Source organism: Rhea pennata, chromosome 2 (genome assembly GCF_028389875.1).
Source record: "Rhea pennata isolate bPtePen1 chromosome 2, bPtePen1.pri, whole genome shotgun sequence".
Taxonomy (NCBI): Eukaryota; Metazoa; Chordata; class Aves; order Rheiformes; family Rheidae; genus Rhea; species Rhea pennata.
Window position 1 is genome coordinate 34,385,857 of NC_084664.1, and position 19,972 is coordinate 34,405,828.

The window sequence follows — 19,972 nt, forward strand, 5'->3', positions numbered from 1 at the left end:
TAAATAATACTTTGTGTTTGCTCTCTGGTTTACGAGCTTTTAGATATGCTTTTCAGTTATATTTTGCAGCCTTTCACACTTACATGTCACTCACATGAACAGAAAGTCCTATAAAAAGAAAGCAAACTGAGATTCTCTTAATCATAAACCTCTAGGACATGGAAGTTTGAAGAAAATTAAAGTTGTGAGAGCTGACAGGACTGTGTCTTAGGAAGAGTGCAGCTCTTTCCAATTAATACAGAGAAGGTAACTATTACTGCCCGAGTCTGACTATCCCCCTTCAGATTGGAGTCCATCTAAATGGTTATGATATGTATTGATTAAGAACACCATTAAGAAACTACTAACACTTTAATTATCTGATGAACATACCTCTCTTATGAGTAGTTTAATTCACAGTTACATCAATATGAAGAAACTTTATAAATCACACATAAGCATTGCTGCTTCCCCTTCTCCACTTCTAAGTCCATCTCACCTTACTCCACCCTCTCATGAAAGTCTTTCTTTTGGACATACACCTGATGGAAGGTCCAGCAGCTGTTTGAGTAGACTCCCTCCAGCATCCCACGACACTTGGTCCTCAGGTCAGCTATATCACCACTTGCAGGCATCTGCAATTCCACTTGTTGGAAGATGCCACCCTTCTTTATTCTTTAATTCTACAACTTGTTGTTGTTGTTGTTGTTGTTGTTATTCTGAACATGGGTCTGAACCCATTTTTTCACCATTCCTGCACCTCTTTTAATCTGTCAAGGCTCCTAAAAGATAAATAACATTCTCCTAATTATATTCTCCTCACTGGTCTCAATTCTGCTATGCAAGCCATATCTAAATATGGTGTTTCTGCCACATTTATCTAGGTAATCTCAGCCAATACAGTATTACTGATATAGTTACCTAGGTATAGGTAGCCATGCATCCCAAAACTCCGCACAGTTATTCCTTTCGTGCTGGTTATATTTAACTGACATTATGTACTTTCTTCACAAAAATCATCCAACTTTAGCGTTAACTACCTTACCTAACTGATGAAGCACAAGCAGTTTCTTATCATCTTGTGCACAGATAATTCATATGCCAGAACAACAGATTAGCCTGGTTTTCTGATGACACAGCATCTTCACCATTTAATAGTTTTCATCATCATCCTTGTTCCCATCAGAGGCTTAATTGTGTTCTGGTGGGTCAACTTGCTCAAATAAATTTTATTACATTATTTAATACGTAATGCAATGAGTCTCAATAGTCACCCCTTGAGCTAGGTCCATTTCCCTTCAGTACAATGAACAGATTTTGAGATTGAGGATACTCAAGTATATGCACTGCCACCTCTCCCCCTGGCTTTTCTGGGGACATAACTCTTGCCCTCACAGCTTCTCTCTCTGGAGAGAGCAGCAGAGCTGATGGAGGAGGCAGCAATATTCAGCACACTAGTTAGTGTGCTCAGGAGTCTCCTGATAGCCTAAGTTTACTCATGGTCTAAAACAAAAGAGAGACCTGCTGGATTTGCATTTCCCACATCCTGGGAGCAAGGAGCATCTGAAGCCAAAGTTTCAGTATTGAGAATTCATGAAGAACTTTGGGATTTTCCTAAAAGATGATGGGAAAGGAAAGCACTCGAAGAGATTTGCTCCTCAATTGTTGAAAATCATTGTGGCTTCTTTGAAATCAGAAGGATTGTTCCATATTTGTAGCTGCTTTACAACTACCTTAAATTTTGGCTTTTGCTAAGCACTTAGGGCACCTATGTATTACACACTGGGAATGTTCCCTTTTTGCTTGCTTTTATTATAGAGAGTACCTCTTCTGACTTTAGGAAGCAGATTGTTGTTGCAGAAATACAGAAAATTTGACCTTTTTTAAGGCGATGTTCCCCAAAAGTCTATTGGAAGCTCTAAGCACTTTTTCAACACACAAATATGAGACATTGATTAGTCCTCTAATCACACTTGTGATATAGACTTCTCCATCATAACAAATGCTTTAAGTTGTGTAGCAATAAATATGTACGGAGCTTTCAAAATAGCTTCCTTTTAAATAATACCTCCTCTGAAATATATTCTTCTTATAAAAAATGTCTTTAGTGAATTGAGTCATGTAGAAGATTATAGAAGAAATAAATTGTTAAATATGTTTAAATCATGGAGGAAGCTGTATTTATTTCGTTTCTAAATTATTTCCTCTGAAATAAATGTTGATGAGTAGAGCAGCATACACCAGACACACTGAGCACTAGAGTCTGTCTTTCCATCTTTCATGGTGCCAGAAGTGTATGCTTTCCTTGTAACATGAATAAATAAAAGATATTCTCCACCGTCTCCTTCTTGAGAGGGCCCATAAAACATCTGTGGCCCAGGGCACTTATAAGGATACGACTTTAGTTTGAATATACTCTCTACCACAAAAAGAGTGCAAGGTTGCACTTGGGGAATTGGCCATATAGAGATAGACTGTGCTTTGCTTTCAGACACAAAAAATATCAAACAGACACAAAATATTATGGCTGGTACCACGTTTGTGTTATTACCTAACATACTAATACAGACTCTTCAGTTCAGTGGGTCTGACAAAGTGCCATACAATTACAAATCCCGCTAGAACAGCGCAGCCTATAACCTGTACACAGAGCTCAGCAGCCAAATGAAAACTCCATGGCAACCCAATGCAAAAATCCCAAACAACTAGGAGAAGTGCTGAATAAACTATCATCTGATAACACGATATTCAACTCCATCAGTTCTGAAAGGCATTTCTGTTACTACTGCTGCTCTCATATCATCTCTCCAGAGGCTATCAGCCATGTTATAAAAATATTGTGCACATTTTCAGGCACTGCTAGGACAAAGTTTGGTTTGAGCTGAAGTTGGTTTTGTGATATTTCTGTCCTCTGGAGACAATGCTTTTCAAATAAGAAGGTATAGAAAGGGACTTTTACTTTTCTATCTTTATTTAACCACTAATAGTTTGCTTTTAAAGTGATAATAGTGAAAATAACGAGAATGAATAAGGGACCAGCTAAGCTCTTTTCTTCAGAGTCACTCTGTAGCTGCAACACCTCTTAGCTCATACTGTAGTACTGACGTCTTTCATAACAGCTCATTTAGTGTGATGTTTCATTCACTAGAGTCAACAAAAATAAAATACACAATTAAAAAGGATGCTTCTAGTCTTCTTGTTAAATTGGGCTAACTGTGAATATAGAATGGAAAATTTTCCATCATAATTTCGTCATCCTTTAGGGACCTGTAACTTCATTTTTTTACTTTCTTCTCTGTGAATAATGTTTGAAATTTGATCTTAAAGACTATAGTGGCCATTACTAGAGTCCTTCACATATTTTAAAAATAGTGCAAATTCCACCGGTTCATCAAAAATTCTCAAATCATGTCTATATCTAACTATTATCTACACTTAATCACATAAATAAAATCTTAGTTTGTGGAATAAACACAGATACATCAATAGAGTACTGTACCTGAACTGCATGGATATTGTAATGAAAATCCTTGCTAAAATTAAGAAAAAATTGTAAAAATTATAAAAAATGATAATATGGAGGAAATGGGGATTTATGTGAAGAAATAAATTGTCAAACAGTAACAAGGATATGAGTATTTGACCTGAGCAGTCTAAAATAAAAAGATGAAGATAGTTAGCAGCAGCTTTCTAAAGATTTGTGGGTATTTTGAAATGTTATTTAGGGTGTTCTCTCCCCTCCAAACAAGTTACTGATAGTTTTAGTCAGAATGACATTTTGTTTTGCATGAAAGAAAGAAAAGAAAAACAACTTGCCCATAAGTACATGTATGGACTATGTTTCTTTTCTAAGGGCCAATATAATCCTGAATGTTTTTCTGGACATCTGGACTGTTTTGTTTGAATCTGGATCACCTGCAGTGATTCTGTCTCTTTACTACAGAATTTTATGGTATTCATATTCTTTATTATCCATATCATTCTTTTTTAATTGTTGTTTTAGCAAATGGCCTTTGAATTAAAATTTTAGTTCCTGTTAATAATCTGCTCACATAGTAAAGGCAGGTAAGGTATACACACAGCTCAAAATAATTTCCATGGTACTCAGACAAAATATATATGTATATGTATGTAGTCAAAATACAATGTATGTATTTACATATGTATATATATAATATATTTCTAAGGAAGTAAGGTTATATGGTTATTTTCTGGTCATTCGGTTCTCCCCCGAATAAATCTTTATCCTGTTTGGACAGTTTTAATGAAATTTGATATAGGGTTAGGGGTCTCCAATATGAAAAGACTCCTTGGACATTTCATGTCATTCTCCATCAAGGAAAAAAAAAAAAGAAAAAAAAAAAGTGTCCCCGCTTAGAACAGGGCTCTGTCTGCATTCAACAGGGATGTTTTCTGGTCACTGGCCAGGTGAGCCACGTGCAGGTAGGTAAGCGTGCGTTGTTTAGAGCCAACCAGAAAAAAAATCCATCCCTTGCTGATCCCCATAGCTACAGATTTCCTTCCTGTATAGCTGTGAATATTAGTCTTAAAAAGAACAGATAATATAAAAGACTAAGTAAAAGGGTGTGAAATATTTGATAATGATCTTTTTACTGTGAGAATTACTTCATGACAAAAGTAAAAGTAGCTGATTCTGTTAGGTTTTCATGAAAACTGGCCAAATAATTTGGTGCTATTAGAAAGCTTTTATGGTATTTGATGCAAAACGATGTCTTTGAAAAAAAAAAAAAAAAAAAAAAAAAAAAAACATATCCAAGGTACAGCTGATAAAGAAATATATAACTCAAATTTTTTTCCTTCTAGCTAAAATATGGCAACATGTATTATATAAGATCACAGCTGAATGTGCTTACTGCTTAAAACTACATACAGCTATGAAATCATTCTTGAATGTTTTAACGTCTTGTCTTACCATCTGATATCAGCTCTATAGATCATTAGGGATTTCATACCATATTCCTCTTAGGCTTTCATTTAAATTATAATGGTGATTGAACTGGATCAAAAGGCCATAAAGTATCTTAAAGGTCTTGCTTCCTGCCTCATATCAAATGAAGCTCAGCTTCAGGAACCCTAATCAAAAGAGAAAAGTAGGAATGGAGTCATTTGAAATACTTGGAGTTGAAAATACAAATATTCTTTCTAAGACAGGTTGCAAATATTTTTGGAAGATGCTCTTCTAGTTAGATTCCTGAGGGCCAAACATCCGGTTTGGCAAGCCAGCACAAACACACACACACATACAAACACTCTTCAGTAGCAAGAAGTTTATTAGTAGATACTTACAAACAGACCGATCCGATGGTAATCTCAAGAAGGACCACTCCAATGTTTATCCTGATCGTCTGCATGATGAGAGAGAGTCGGCAGGCACAATCTTTTGGGGCGTCCCCGAGGAGGCAACGTGGTCCTCTGTTGTGTAGCAGCCTCCCTCTCCTTCGGAAAAACTCCAGTATTTATGATTATTTGCGGTAGGCGGGAGTCCCGGCACCTGGGGCCAGCAAGTGCGGGGAGTCTAGCCCAACTCCGCCCCGGTTGCATAACCGGGCTGTGATACTGCGCACGCGTGCAGACTTATTTTGGGGGCCACATTTGACTTTGGGGGTCGCTATTTCATTACTCTTCAACTTCTGACCTTCATGTTGACTGCTTCTCATGGTGATCCTGTGGCTGGAAGCCACACCAACTGCTGCTCTTTCTCACAGATTTCCAAGACCTTGTTAGTTGCTTATTTGTATCCCGCTTAACACAGCAGTATTGTTCTAGGCACTAGAAAGTTACAACACTAGACCATTCTCACCAAGTATCAGGTAGTACAGATACAAAAAGTTACAACACAGACCATTCCCATCAAGTATCACGTAGTATGGATACAGATGCTGGTATCTCTCTCTCTCTCTCTTTTTTTTTTTTTTTTTTTCCCCTGTTCTCCATGAGGAAGAGACAATGACTTTGCTAACAACTTTTGGAGAGTACAGCGTTTCATACAATGTAGTTAAAGGTCTATACACACAGACATATTTTATGGTCTAGCTACAGCCTTCAGATGCTTTGTCCATCTGTATATTTCACTTAATGGATCATTTTATTTGTTTAAGATCTACTTCCTTCTTCATTTTGCCAAGATAGCTGAAGTTGGCCTGCATCATTAATGCTGATAAATTCCAATTAGCAACCAAGAGATTGAGCCTAATTTCTGACCTTAAGAAAGACAGATATTGCAGTGAAGTGGCCAGAGATGACCAGTCCCTAAAGAAATGAGAGCAAATCCCTAATCAAAATCCTATGAAAAGGGTGGATATGGTCTGCCAAGCACACAGTCAAACAGGGCTAGATAGGGGAAATCAAAGAGACTTAGTGCATGATATGAGAAACCACAATCTGATCCATAGCATGGACTCTGCTCACTGTGTTTCACAGCCCTTGGGTCGTTGCTGTAGAAGAGGCAAGTGCCTGTACTGGCTCACCATGGAAGAGGCATGTGCAGACCTTCCTGGCATTTCAGATGGTGGGGTTTGTCTGGCTAGTTTGATACCATCAGGACTCTCCTCCCTGCTCAACAGGGGGTCAGAAAAGCCTTAACACATTTCCTATGATTTACTTGAAGATGCCGGGTTTGCTAATACACTTAGTAGTAACAGGCAGTAATCTGCTGCCTCTAAAGGATAATGTACAGCCAGAGGGCAATGGGGCGCTTGGACACATATGCCAGGGCATCCAGAGAGGCCTTAGCCATCCAACTGGGACTACATGGGATGCCTGTATGGAAAAAGAAAACTAAGAGTTATGGTGTTTAGGCTTGGTGTCACACTTCTGGATACATTTCTGTATTAAAGTTTTTGGAAACCAGACAATTCTAAGCAATGCACCACTTCAGAGATGCAGTCTTCTTCTTCTTCACTCAGCAACCTTTGAAAAGCAGTTTCTCATTCTGTTTTGCGTGTGGGTGTAAGGAGGGCAGAGGTTTCCTGTCCTACTTTGTTTATAGGGGGAAGCAAAATTATTTCTTGAAACAAAATAGTAATGGAGGCTCCTTTAAATTCGTAAAGCTAAAGGTCTGAGCTTCTGTTGAGAATGTAACAAAAAGTAGCTGGAATGGTTTAACCACTGAAGACCACCCATCAGGTCCTGGCATCAATTGCTCTTCAGCTAGCTCCTCCCCTTCCCACCCTTTGCAAGCTGCACCTACCCTGTTGTGAGTTTGATGAGGAAAATCTGTCCCTCTAACAGCCTTCTAACAGGCTTGGCCTGCCGTTGTGGTCAGTTCGCTTTCTCAGCCTGCTCTCTTGGCTTGCAACAAGTGTATAATTCACTCCCGGAGGACTCAGAGGTTGTTCCTCTGCTCTATTTGGAGCACGCCTCTGCTGCATGTCTCTGACTAGTGTTTTTCTTTCAGTATTTAAAATTTTTTCCATGCCACCCTTCCAATTCCCTACACAGAAACAGTGAATATAGCTGAATTCCTGCCTTTGCTATCAGATCCTGGATAAGTGATATACTGTTAGATCCAGACAAATATTTTGATGACTAGTACCTCCTAATTTCAATGGGCTCAGAGTCTCAGCTTTTTAAAATGTTCTTTGAAAAATAATCAATATTACTATGAAATGTTAGCTGGTAAAGATAGTAAAAATGAATAAATAATTTATTCTGCCTAAGTAAGGTACCATATATTTTTTGTGATGTAGGTGTAGTTTTAAGTTCCTTAAAACTTTTACAACTGTCTGTGAGCTTAAAATACTATCATTTGGTGCTTGTAGCATTTTATATCTGTGTTGCACAGTTAACACCAGCAAATGGTAAGTCAGCAGTCTAAGATGGAACGTGGCTCACTTAGTCGTTTGACTTAGGTTACTTGTGGTTTTCATTAAAAGAAGGAAAAAGATACTTGCCCAATAGAGTCAAATTCCTTGGCAGTGTGAATAGCGAAAACTCTAATGAGGTCATCTGGCTTAGTTACTACACAAGATAACATAGCCCCTAGTGCTTAGAAAATTTCTGATCTCTGTCTAAACAAGTTTACATCCCTATTTAGAATAAAGAGAATACAAACAATATATTCTTTCTGGCTTTTCATTTTAATTAGGCTGGAATGTCTTACCAGGGGCCATATGGCTGTGTGCACAATTAGGCACCCCTCCGTTGACTTGAGAATGGACAACTGTCACTGTTATGGCATGAAACTAAACTACAATTAAAAATGCAGAAAGGGTTAGGTAATACCCCTTCCCAAACCAGTATGTTAAAGTATCCCGAAGTGGACATATCTGAGAACTGTTCTACATTTCTCAGGGCTTTTTCTTGCTGCAAAAGCACTCCTTTCTTCATTCAGTGCCTGGCAAATGCCAATATAAAGAGTGAGTTAAGCATATAAAGAAGCTGAGCATCTAGGGTAGAATTCAGGTCTGTGCAGAAGGCTCAGTGAGAAGCCCAGGCATCAGGAGTGAAATGAGTAGTGCCACTATTTTGTGCCCAGCCTCTGCACTGGATTCAGCTTTATCCTCCATGAGAATGACAGTCTATATGTGTCAGGCAGTTGACTAAATATCAATATCTTTTTATTACCATTTTAAACATACTTTCAGTTTATTTTATAATATAAAAGAAAGAGAAGCGAAAAGATCCTTCTACTTAGAGTTTTTCATAAGAGAATATTCATGGTGGAACTAATAGAGTATTACTGAAAAATAATTAGCGTGCTTTGGCCTCAGATTCATTGCTTTTAAATTGTATGCAGTTCATTCTGCTCTCGGCATTCTATTGCTGACATCAAATGGACATTTTGTAGTTACCTAAGCTGTGTCATAGTTGTATGTGTCCCAGAAGAGGCTAACCATATAAAAGTAGCTTAGCAAAACCAACAAACCATTTATAATGTGTCTCCAAATACCTGCTGACTTTTGCAATAAAACTCCAACAGCAATTTCCACAGCTTTCACAGTGCTGCAAAGTGTGCTTTTGGTTTGGAAGGTGAGGAGAACTGCTACTTCAGTTCAGGCACTGATTTAAAATTGAAAGACATTTGCAATAAGAGTTTTAAAATTAACATAATAGTGTTGTTTTGTAAGTTATGACGTTTGTATATATTTATTACCACTTTAAAAACATTGGGCCAAAACCTCAGTGAGTGTATGTTGAAATCAGTGAAGCTGGGCTGATATACATCAGCTGTGGATCCAACCTACTGTTACTAGTCATGTGATAAGTAAACTTTTATGTCTGTTTTATAGGCAGAAAGCTTAAGAAGTGGAAAATTTTGACAGTAGCCTCTGGTACTGAATGAATCAGCCATAGATTTGTGGTGCTGCCCAAGGAGGGCCGTAGCTCCTTCCTTAACCACCTCCGTTCAAGTGTGCTCACTTTGTGCCCTGCGGTGCTGAGATGCCTGCATAGCACGACTTTTCCCCTTTCATCCAGGCAGCAGCTGCTTCAAACCCTGCAACAGTGGGAGTGCTCAGCTACAAACAGCCGTGCTGAAGCTTTCCAGCTGAGTGCTTGCAGTTATATATCTGAACATGTGTTCCAGCATGTGTTGTGCTATCTTTTAAAGAGATTGGCAATCAGTCAGCCCAACATATTACCAACCCAACCCAACTAGTTACTTCACATACACCTTCAGTCAAAAAATAGTAATAAACTACCTATATTTATCCCATTTAGATATTTGCATGGGTATGTTTGTTAAGCTATAAACTCTATCTTTTGTTTGAGGCATAATCTTGTTAGCTGGTCATACACGGCAGATGACATTTAATGTAGTAAGGATATATTTGCATCTCCCAGCAGAGGAGACTATGCTCATTTTAATTGAGAATGGCCAGGCACCTCCTTGGTAAGAAGGAACATATTCAAGGAGGGATTTCACAAGACTGCTAAACTATGCTGTGACACCACACTCAGCCAGTTCAGCTCACTGAATCACTAGGAAACTAATCTAGAAGAAAAAGTGATCAGTCTTCTTTCAGGCTAACAAATGTCATATTTTTATCAAAGTGCAAAGGAAGAGGAAGGACTATACACCCACGACCTAGTGATGGAAAAAAGAACGAACACTGGCCCTCTAAGGAGCAATGAGCTATTTGGTTATCAGATGGAAATCTCCCCCCTGAGTTTTGAGGAGAAAAGTTAAATCTATCTGAGTCTATTGGAAGGCACTAAAGAGGAGATTGGCTAAAAGGTGAGTGTGCCTTGCTATTTGATGGAGCCTGTCTAAAGATCAGCTAATAGCTGATATAACTGAATAGCAACAGGGCATTCCTCACGCAGCAGCATGATAAAGCCCTCTGCTGGAGCAGCCCAGCTCTCCAGTGTACCCTCCAGAGAACCTGAAGGTGAGAATCAGCTAAAGATCTGTTGCCACAGTTGTTTGAAAGAAGAATCACAGAACGGTTGAGGTTGGAAGGGACCTCTGGAGATCATCTAGTCCCACCCCCCTGCTCAAGCACAGTCACCTAGAGCATGTTAGACAGGGTTGCATCCAGGTGGGTTTTGAGTATCTTCAGAGAAGGAGACTCCACAGCCTCTCTGGGCAACATTTTCCAGCGCTCTGTCACTCTCACAGGAGAAAAGTTCTTCCTTATATTCAGGCAGAACTTCCTGTGTTTCAGTTTGTGTCTGTTGCCTCTTGTCCTGTTATTTGCCTCTTGTCCAGTCCTCTAATTGTCTTTGTAGCTCTACAATGGACTCTCTCCAGTAATTCCACGTCACTCTTTTACTGGGGAGCCCAGAATTTGACACAGTGCTCCAGATGTGGCCTCACCAGGGCTGAGCAGATGGGGAGGAACACCTGCCCCGACCTGCTGGCAACACTCTTCCTAATGCACCCCAGGAGACCACTGGCCTTCTTGGCTACAAGGGCCCATCGCTGGCTCATGGTTAACTTGTACCTCTCAATAAAAAGTAGTGACCAAGAAAACTCTTCAACATTTAGCAAGATAATGGAATGCATGTCTGGACTCCAGGTCTCCTCCAGAAGTAGTTAACACCGCTTAGTGAAGTGAGCATTTCTGGAAATAGTTTGCATTTGTTCTTCCTGCTAGTTTATACTGATAGTTATGTGAGTTCTGATAAGTGAGTAATGGGAGCAGGCAGACTGATTGCGCTTGAAACAAGCTGGTTGGGTAGGTATGGACTCTCAAATCACTGGGCATATGAGGAAATATTTACCAGGGTGTTTTCAGCATCACAGGAGTCAAGGTAACTAAGCTAGGGCTAGAATGCATGAGTTTCTGTTCCTTGTTTCATGCCAATCACCTTGACTTGTCCTGTGCAATGGATCATGAATATTCATGTGTGTACAATCATAGTCTGAGTGAGAATTAGGTCCACTGTACTCAAACTGCTGTTGCAAAATCACATGGCTAATGGCAACAAAATAACACTCATGATCTGAGAGAATATGACAGTCATAAATTAGTGGAAATCAGCGACCTTTCTGCATAAAGGAAAAGATTTTCTGTTCAATTTTACAATTGAATTCTGTAGTTGCTTCAAGGAGTTCTTGACAACTGCTTCTTGCTCTGACTTTACGCAATGCCTAGCAAAACAGTCATGATTCTGGCTGTCTCTGGATCAGTTGTTACAAAGAGCACAGTAATAAATCCCTTTAAATATCTTGGTCCAAATTATCTCTTAACCATCAGCTGAGTCCTATCAGCATCAGATTACAGATCTCCACAATACATTCTTTTCATGGTTTACATCAAAACCAAAGATGTGTTCAAGAGATGAGAGGAGATGCAATTGTAATAGAAGAGTAACAAAAGGCAGAGAGAGGGCTAAAGCTATTGAAGTAATCATAAAGAGTCTCGATGTTAACATGACAGAGAAGGAGGAAACAGAAAACCAGTGTACAAAAAACGAAGGAACTAAAACAATAGGAAGTTAGGAAATTAGCAGATAGGAAAAAGAAAACAAATTTGAAGACTGAGATCACTTTAATGTCTGTGGGTGCTTCTTAGGTACTTAAAGCTTCATCTCCTCCTTTCCTACAGTAGTAAAGTTAATAAATAGGAATGCATGCCAAATTATGCAAGTTATACTTTGGTTACCATGTTGTGCTCAGAGATGATTGATTTTCTTGAGAGAAGTACTAGCCATAGAGGAACGTTTTCCAGCAGTGTATATGGGCCAAACAAGGCTAGAAAAAGGAATCTGTATTTTTTTATTATTGCATGCATGCATGCGTGGAAACTGACATTTTCTACTAAGTGAAACACAGAAAAAAAATAATTCCAGAATGATGAAGAGCTACTCTGGTTTTTATTACTTTGTGATTTGAAACAATGGCCAATATTAGTGTTTATTTCCTTTTAAGTCAAGTTGTTTTGAAATATTATCACAGGCCGTAACTAATAACATCATCCAGTAACTCTATAACTAACCTCAGCATTTATTTCTCTGTCTGTTACTCTGGCACTAAATAAAATGGATTCTGATGGCTTTCTCTAAACATTTGTGTAAGCACTTTTGTCCTCATTGAAATCTTAGTCATGTGTTACCAGTATTTCAATACACAGGACCTCCTACAAAAATGTTCCTGTTTACCATGTGTAAAAAAAAAGAAAGAAAAAATGATGAGTTTGTGCTACAGGCTGCTTAGTGTGGCTTTGCAGCAGGGGAAGGGAAGGGGAGGTATTTTACTAGCAATTGCAAGACACTGTTCCTTGGTGGCGTAAAACTAGCAAAATATAGAAGAAAGTAGCTATACACCTGGGATAGTTTAATAGGTGCAGTGAAAACTATTATTGCTGCACATAATGAAGTGCCCTTAGCATCCTTAGCTTATATACATCTTTTAATGAGTCCTTTCTACACTTAATGAGAAAAAGAGAGAACTAGTAGCATTACCCTAAGTTAATGGATATCCCTGAGGACAGAAATAATTGGAGCTGACAGGAGGCAAAAAAATGAATGAGAAGCCAGCATCCTATTTGGAGGCTTGTAGGTGGGCCCAACTTTAAAATTTCTTATTCTGATTAACCAGTCTGGGATGTTATTTTCCTATATTTAGTGATATCAGTTGTGAAAGGATCAGTCTTCTGGAGATAGTTCATCTGAAAATAATACTGTTAAAGAAAGTTGTCCACCTTTGAAATGATTCAGTTACAAAGTGATATATGACATAATATTTCCATTAGTACAAATTGGCCAAAATTCCACTAACAGTCCATTCTAGAGACGCATCTGGCATTGCCCAGAAAACACTCTTGGATTATTTATTTGTTTTCTTCTCTAAAAGCAAATGTGGTGATTACACAGTTAGGTTTTGCAGTGAAAGACAGAGGAACTCCTCTATCAATGCCTTTGTCTGCTATTTCCCTACTTTTACTTTTATTGGCCATATATATGTTGCCAAGGCTGAAATAAATGAACACAGCAGTTTGGATTTCTACTAAAACATCCTGTCTTGTAGGTGCATTAGTAAATGAAAACATCTCATATCTAGTTAATCTCCATAGATCATTGAATTTTATGGCCTACAGTCAGAATCCAGGCTAGCTCATCTGGCCTACAAGTCTGTCCAATGTGTGCATGTGACTTGATGGCATCTACAGGCATCTCAGTCCTCTCTTCAATTCCTGCCACTGAGCAGGACACTAGTGCATCACTATTCAAATGGATTGCGTTTTCCCCCATGTATCATGAGATATGTAGTTAACACATGACAGAGGACATTCACATTTCAGCCCTGTGATGTGTATGTGTCCAGTTACATGAGAGAAAAAGATCACAGAATACAGCAAACACTTTCACAAGAACTTGTGCACCTTGCCGCAGCAAGACTAGTATTTCTTAACTAGCATAGTGATTAATGATAAGTCTTATAACTATTAAGGCAGCATTGCCTAGTGGGTAAGGAGTTTGGACCGGAGTTTGGAAGAATCCTGCTGATATCCTTTGGGTGACCTTGAAATAATTTTCTCTGCCTTCACTTTGCTTCTTGTGCTTTTTCTCACTTCCTCTTTTATCTGAGATCTTTGCACAATTAGTCTTCAGCATCGAAAAAGCCATTGATATAGGACAGACAGTTCATCATCACCATCATCCCAATAATTACAGTCTCTCTTTTCATTCTCTCCCCATTTACCTTCCTCTCCTTTCCACACTTGTTTTAGAGTAGACAAACTAAACTGTGAAGAGGATTTGAAATGTATTGATTGGCAGTTAATATCTTGTAGTGGCTTTAATTATTGTAACTTCCATATCCTATATTTGTTATATTTTCTTCCTCTGGTGAAGTAAGATGACATAAATTTTCAGAGTGCATTCGACCCACAAAAGCTCTATCAACATGTTTCTTGGACTCTACCACATTGAGTTTCTGTGCCAGCACTGCTTACCCTTATACAACCTAATCTCTAAAATATAATCCTACTTGTAAAGTCTTTCAAAAGGACAAAAGCCAGGTGAGGTTAAAAGCATTGTTAAAAATCTGAGACTGGCCTTAACTATGGTGATAGTTGAGACCAAAACTTAAATTTCTAAGCTTGTTTCATTAAGAATTAATAAAATACTGATGCATAAAATACTAAGAAACCAGGAACCTGTGAGAAGGTGTCCTTTATCTAGACTGAAAAATCATCCTTTATCTTTGACTTGTCTATAAGCAGAAAACTATCAAGTTTCTGTGTTTTCTTTTGATTTTTGTCTGGCTGTGTTCTTTCTTCCTGCTCCTAAAGCTCTATGTGGGCAGATTTCTGGTCTGTGTCCGGGTTGTTTTCAGCCATTGGGACATCCTGGACTTTGCTCCTGAGCAAAGAGCCAAACTAAGGGCTGGGCTTAGCATTGCAAGCAGTTGACCAAAGGCCTAGAGAGGGGTGACAACAGATTTTGTTAATTAAAAAAACAGCAAGGACCTGCGGGGCTCTGAGCTGTTGTGCACGAGGTATGATGGGTAGTTGAGAGCTGCAGAGAAGCTCTCACAAAGCTCCTGCATGGGTCTTCACGGGTTGCTCTCTCATGCTCCTCATCTCCATTGCACTATCTCTTTTTCTTTATGGAGCCTTTTATAGACAAATGAAAATGAAGAAAAGGCAAGGCCAGGTAGGTTTTTCTACAACAGTTTGGTATCTGTAAGGCTTCAACTCTAACATGCAGTGTATACAAACTGAAGCCATGTTGCTGGCTTGAGGTCTTCAGGTAGTGAGAGAGATATGTTTGTATGTATGAAAATAGGTGGATTGTGACCTAAAAGCTTTCCTGACGTTTGCATGAATACAGAGCTAATTCAGACTTCAGTTTCTGTGTGATAGTCCCCTGGCACTATGAGTAAAGTTTGTAATTTATTCAGAAAAATGTTCCCACTCTCTTGCTTTGTGACGTCTTCTTGCTGGAGCTTCAGGCATAGGGCTTTTATTATTATTATTATTATTTTTTTTAGATTTGATAATCCTATTTAACCTTCCTGCAAACGGGACTCCAGAGAGAGCTTTTCAGTTACACACAATTAGTTTTATAAGCAGCATTATTAAACCATCCATTAGCTGGGGATTTTTTAAACTCCTTTATTAATAGCAATAGAGGCTTTTGTATGAAGAATAGAGGGTGACATTGTATGAAATTGTTTCAGGCTCTAATAATAACATTTTCTACTTGTGAGTAGAATTAAGAAATAAGCCTTCTCATATGAGATTTAAATTTGCTACTCCTGTCCCCCTCCATCCTTTGTCCTCATCATGTTTTTATCTGTGATGCATGAAAAAGGGCTATACTGAATCCTGAGATGGATAAAAGATCAGAGGGCAAGGCCATAACTGGGGAGCTTGCCCTCTTGCATGGAGCCTGGCTGGGTTGTCATCTCCCTGCTTATAGGTTAGTATTGCACTTTTCCTCCATGCACTAGATGCAGCTGGTGAGAGAATTGTGGATCTATCCAACCAGCAGTCCCAGCACTTGAGGTCATGGACAAGGAGATGGGCTGTGGTCCTCACTGAATGAGTTTGTGAGCTATCGCCTTATCTTGGGTGGTGGCAGAGGAGGGCAGGGGGTGTATGGGGCCGTTGGGATGTGTGAGTGGACTGTGCGAGTCACGTGTCTACAAGAGCATTGGGAGAGTTAGGGTGAGATTAGAGGTCTGCTTAGCTCAGGCTCGTATCTTCAGGGAAGACCTTAAGAAACAGAGCAAACATGAGATAATATTTCTTGCTATTGCATTTCCAGTATGCGACTGAGTTTTACTGAGCTGGTGGTAGCACGCAGACCATTACATCCATAAGGCACTTTTTCCAATATATTTGTCCAATTGCTTTTTCACTCATTTATGCCTTTGTCTTCAACAACATTTCATAAAAATGCGTTCCACAATTTTGCACTGTATGAAGAACATTAGCTTATTTTTAAACCCGTTGTCTGAAAATTTCATTGTTGTGAGACATACTGAATAGTCATTGCCTATTCACTTCCTCCATGTCACTCCTGATTTTCTTTGTTCTCAGTGTATTGTATTTGACAAGGCTATATTTTTGATCTTGTTCTGAATTTACCACAAATGTAATGTTTAAAACCATGTAGTTGTGGAATGTAGCTGAATGTGCTTCATCTTTGTCTGTTCTCTTGAGACCATTGTGCTGCCATCCTTATTCTTCACAGGCCAGTTCATTTACATTTTAAAACCTAGGATTTACAATGAATATGTAAATACATCTTTCAGTCAATATAATAATTCCTATTACTTACTTTTAAATTGAAATCCTGATGATAAATTTAGGCTTGCAGATATAGTTAGTATTCCCGGACAAGGAAAAGTTCTTTACTGAGGGTTTACTGAAGTAACAAGTCAGGAGCTGGTATATAATTTGATTTGAGAAAACTGAAATAAATGGGCAATTGAAACTAAACAGCAGTATTATTTTTCTCTTATGAAGGTTCAGAAGTCATGCTAGTTTTGACTAAAATTTTCAAAGATTCACCCCTTCAAACTTATTTTTATAATTCTGTAACATAAAAGAAAAAATTCTGCAACTTAATCACGTGACAAGGCCTGCCTTCCCCAGCACAAAATGGGTTCACAAAAATGAGTTCATTCTGTTGTTTCAGGAAGTGATATAAGAAGCTGCTTTTGTTTATGAGAGGTAAAAGCAGTATACATTCCTATTTTTAATAGGCAGAGGTTTTAAAGGAAGAAAAATGTGTGTGCAGGCATTATTCATTTCCTTGGCTTTAACAGAACCATCATCTTTCACCTTGTAGCCATCTTTTCCTTCTCCTTGTCTTACAAGCGCACAATAAAATCCATACAAGGATTCCAGTGGACAACATCATTTTCCCTTGTTTATTGTGTTTAAAAATATATACTGTAAGTTAAAAAAATAGATAATACATATACATTGACAGCAAATATAAAATCACATTTTACATGCTAAGAACACTCTCCAGATTGTTTGAAGGACTACATTCCGAAGTGTTTGTAGCCATTCATTGACAGTAAAACTATTAAAGAGCAATGGTTATCACCTTCACTGGACTAACATTGTCTTTAAATACCTCCAGAGACTTCAACAAACTGGTTGTTCTCTCACACTAAAGTATACTGAGATTATTGTCAGTTAATGAGTTAAAAGTGAGAGGAAGAAATTAGTATAGAATACCATTTGCTATATGTTCTTCCTAGGGAAGAAAAAAAAAATCCAAATTCTCCATTGCATTGTCTTTTCATAAGCATTTTTCATAGCTGCAACACAAACAGAACAAAACAGTAAAGCTTTGTATCCCTATTTGGTTCAGCTGTGCATGATAGCTGACACAAGCTGCGAGCTGATGAAGAACCAGCTTCGTGGAGTTTAGCTGGGAACATGGTATTACAATCTGCACTTTTAAACGATAGCCTTTATTGTTTAGACGACCACTGGCCTGATCACTTACTGAGAATGAGTTCAGAAGTACTTCACAAATAAGCATTCAGAATTAGCTTGAAACAAGAAACAGAGTTGCTCCTGTCGAGATGCTTGGTAATTACTTTTCACATAGGTTAGGTTTTACAAGAGTAATTTGAGGCAGAGAGATATTTTCACAGAAATGACTTAAAAGAGGCACTCGCCCAGCTCTCCTCATTTTTCTGGCCTTGATAGGAAGGTGGAGGGTGATGCCTCCCACGTTGTTCCCTGGATGATTCCCTGAAGAACACCCCTACCCATCATTCAACCTGCAGCTTGCTCCTGGTGCCCTTTCCGCTGCTTTGAGCATCTCCATAGACTGGCTTGTTGACTAGCCATTTGCTTATATTTTACAGGAAACTTTCATTTCTGTCCCTATCATTCAGCTTTCTAAAACAGCATCCAGGAATTGAAACCTAGGGAACTGAAACCCTCCCCAAGCCCAGCTCAGGACTGAAACTTTTATGGGGCAATAATTTGTCATTTCTCTCCTGCTTTGACAGCTATTAGTTTAGAAATATGTCACTGTACTGTGCCATTAAATGACATGGAGCTGAGATGCCTCTGCACTGTAATAACAGGAATGGCTTCCAATTTCACCGCAAGAAACAGTATTTCTAGTGTGAGTGACAGCAGGACTTTCCTTATTGCTGCCCACTATCGAATGCGCCTGCCCCAGCCAGGACTGAGGGCAGCCAGCGCAGAAGGAATGCTTTCTCCAGTTTTCACCAGCAGGTGAAGCAGTGAGGCAGTTGGCATGCTCACAACTCTTTTGTTTTTTTCTGTTTAAAGAACTTAGCCATTCAGATCTTAGATGGATGGGTTTTTTTCTACCTACATATACAAAGGGAAATGGAACAAGCTGACATAGCTCTTTCTCCAAGTTGTGCTCACAAGAAAAGTTGGGAAACCTAGAAACAGAGGGTCATTTAAGGCTAGGACTAGGAGCTGGTATTTTTCCTTGTCTCCTCCCAACGAGCTGTTAATCTCATCCTGATTTGCAGAAAACCAAGAAGGTATGTGTGCAGGCTCCTGGGAAAGCTGTTCTCTCTTGACAGGGTGGGAGGAAAGGAGAAAAGGTCAAGAACAGAGTGTGTTTACCAAAGCCATGTGCTCCTAGCTGTGTGTTGCTGCTGACTGCAGCTGCTTCAACTCTCTGCTGGCATTTCGTGGTTTTGAATATTAGAGCAATAAATAAAATATGAGTTTTTAATACCTATTTTTTTATATCCAATGTGGGTTGCTAAAGTAAACAGAATATTGCATGAGTGCACATTTCATTCATATGAGCAGAAGCTTATAGCAAAGGATGGGGAGTGCAATTAGCAACCAAAGTTCACAAAAAATCTAGCATGCAGCACAACTACACAGACAGATATAAATTCCCTTTTAAAGACATATACTTGGAGGACCAGTTGCATATTTCAAGCTAGAGAGAACACTGACTCACTAAATCAATATTTTCTATATCTACAAGGCCAAATTCAACTCTTGAACAAGGCAGAGACATCTTTGCTGCTGTTTCACAGCAATTAAAGGATTTAGCCTTGAAACTGATGGGCACTCAGCCTCTCCTCTCCAAACACTTTTCTTCATGAATCCCTGACCACAGTCCCCTTTTGCAGTCTGAACTACCCTTCAGACATGACTTCGGGAAGCTTGCCCATCCTATTGGGTAGAATCATGCAGCCAGGAAGGGGTAGCTTCCAGCAATATCTCCTCAATTTGACTTGTACTCAGTCTTGTATTTTCATGTTCTTATTACTAAGAGAATATTCCTTTTTTTTTCCAATATGGCATGCAGTAAACATTAAATAAAGGTGCAAAAATTGTATAAGTGCAAAAACATGTCTTCAGAAGCAGGAGCAAGTAGTATTGCTCAGCTGTTAAAGCCAGGGGAAGCTTATCAGAGTTTTAAGTAAAGAGAGAATGGCCTACCTCACTGGAAGAAGATTTCCCAGTAAGAGAATATAGTGAAGCTAGAAGATGTTTATGCGACCTGCTCAAATATATCTGCTTGTAGGAAGCCGGAAATGTATTTCCCTGCAGTTCAGTGTAGGGACAAGGCCTGTAATCTGCTGCATCATTGCAAAATCTCA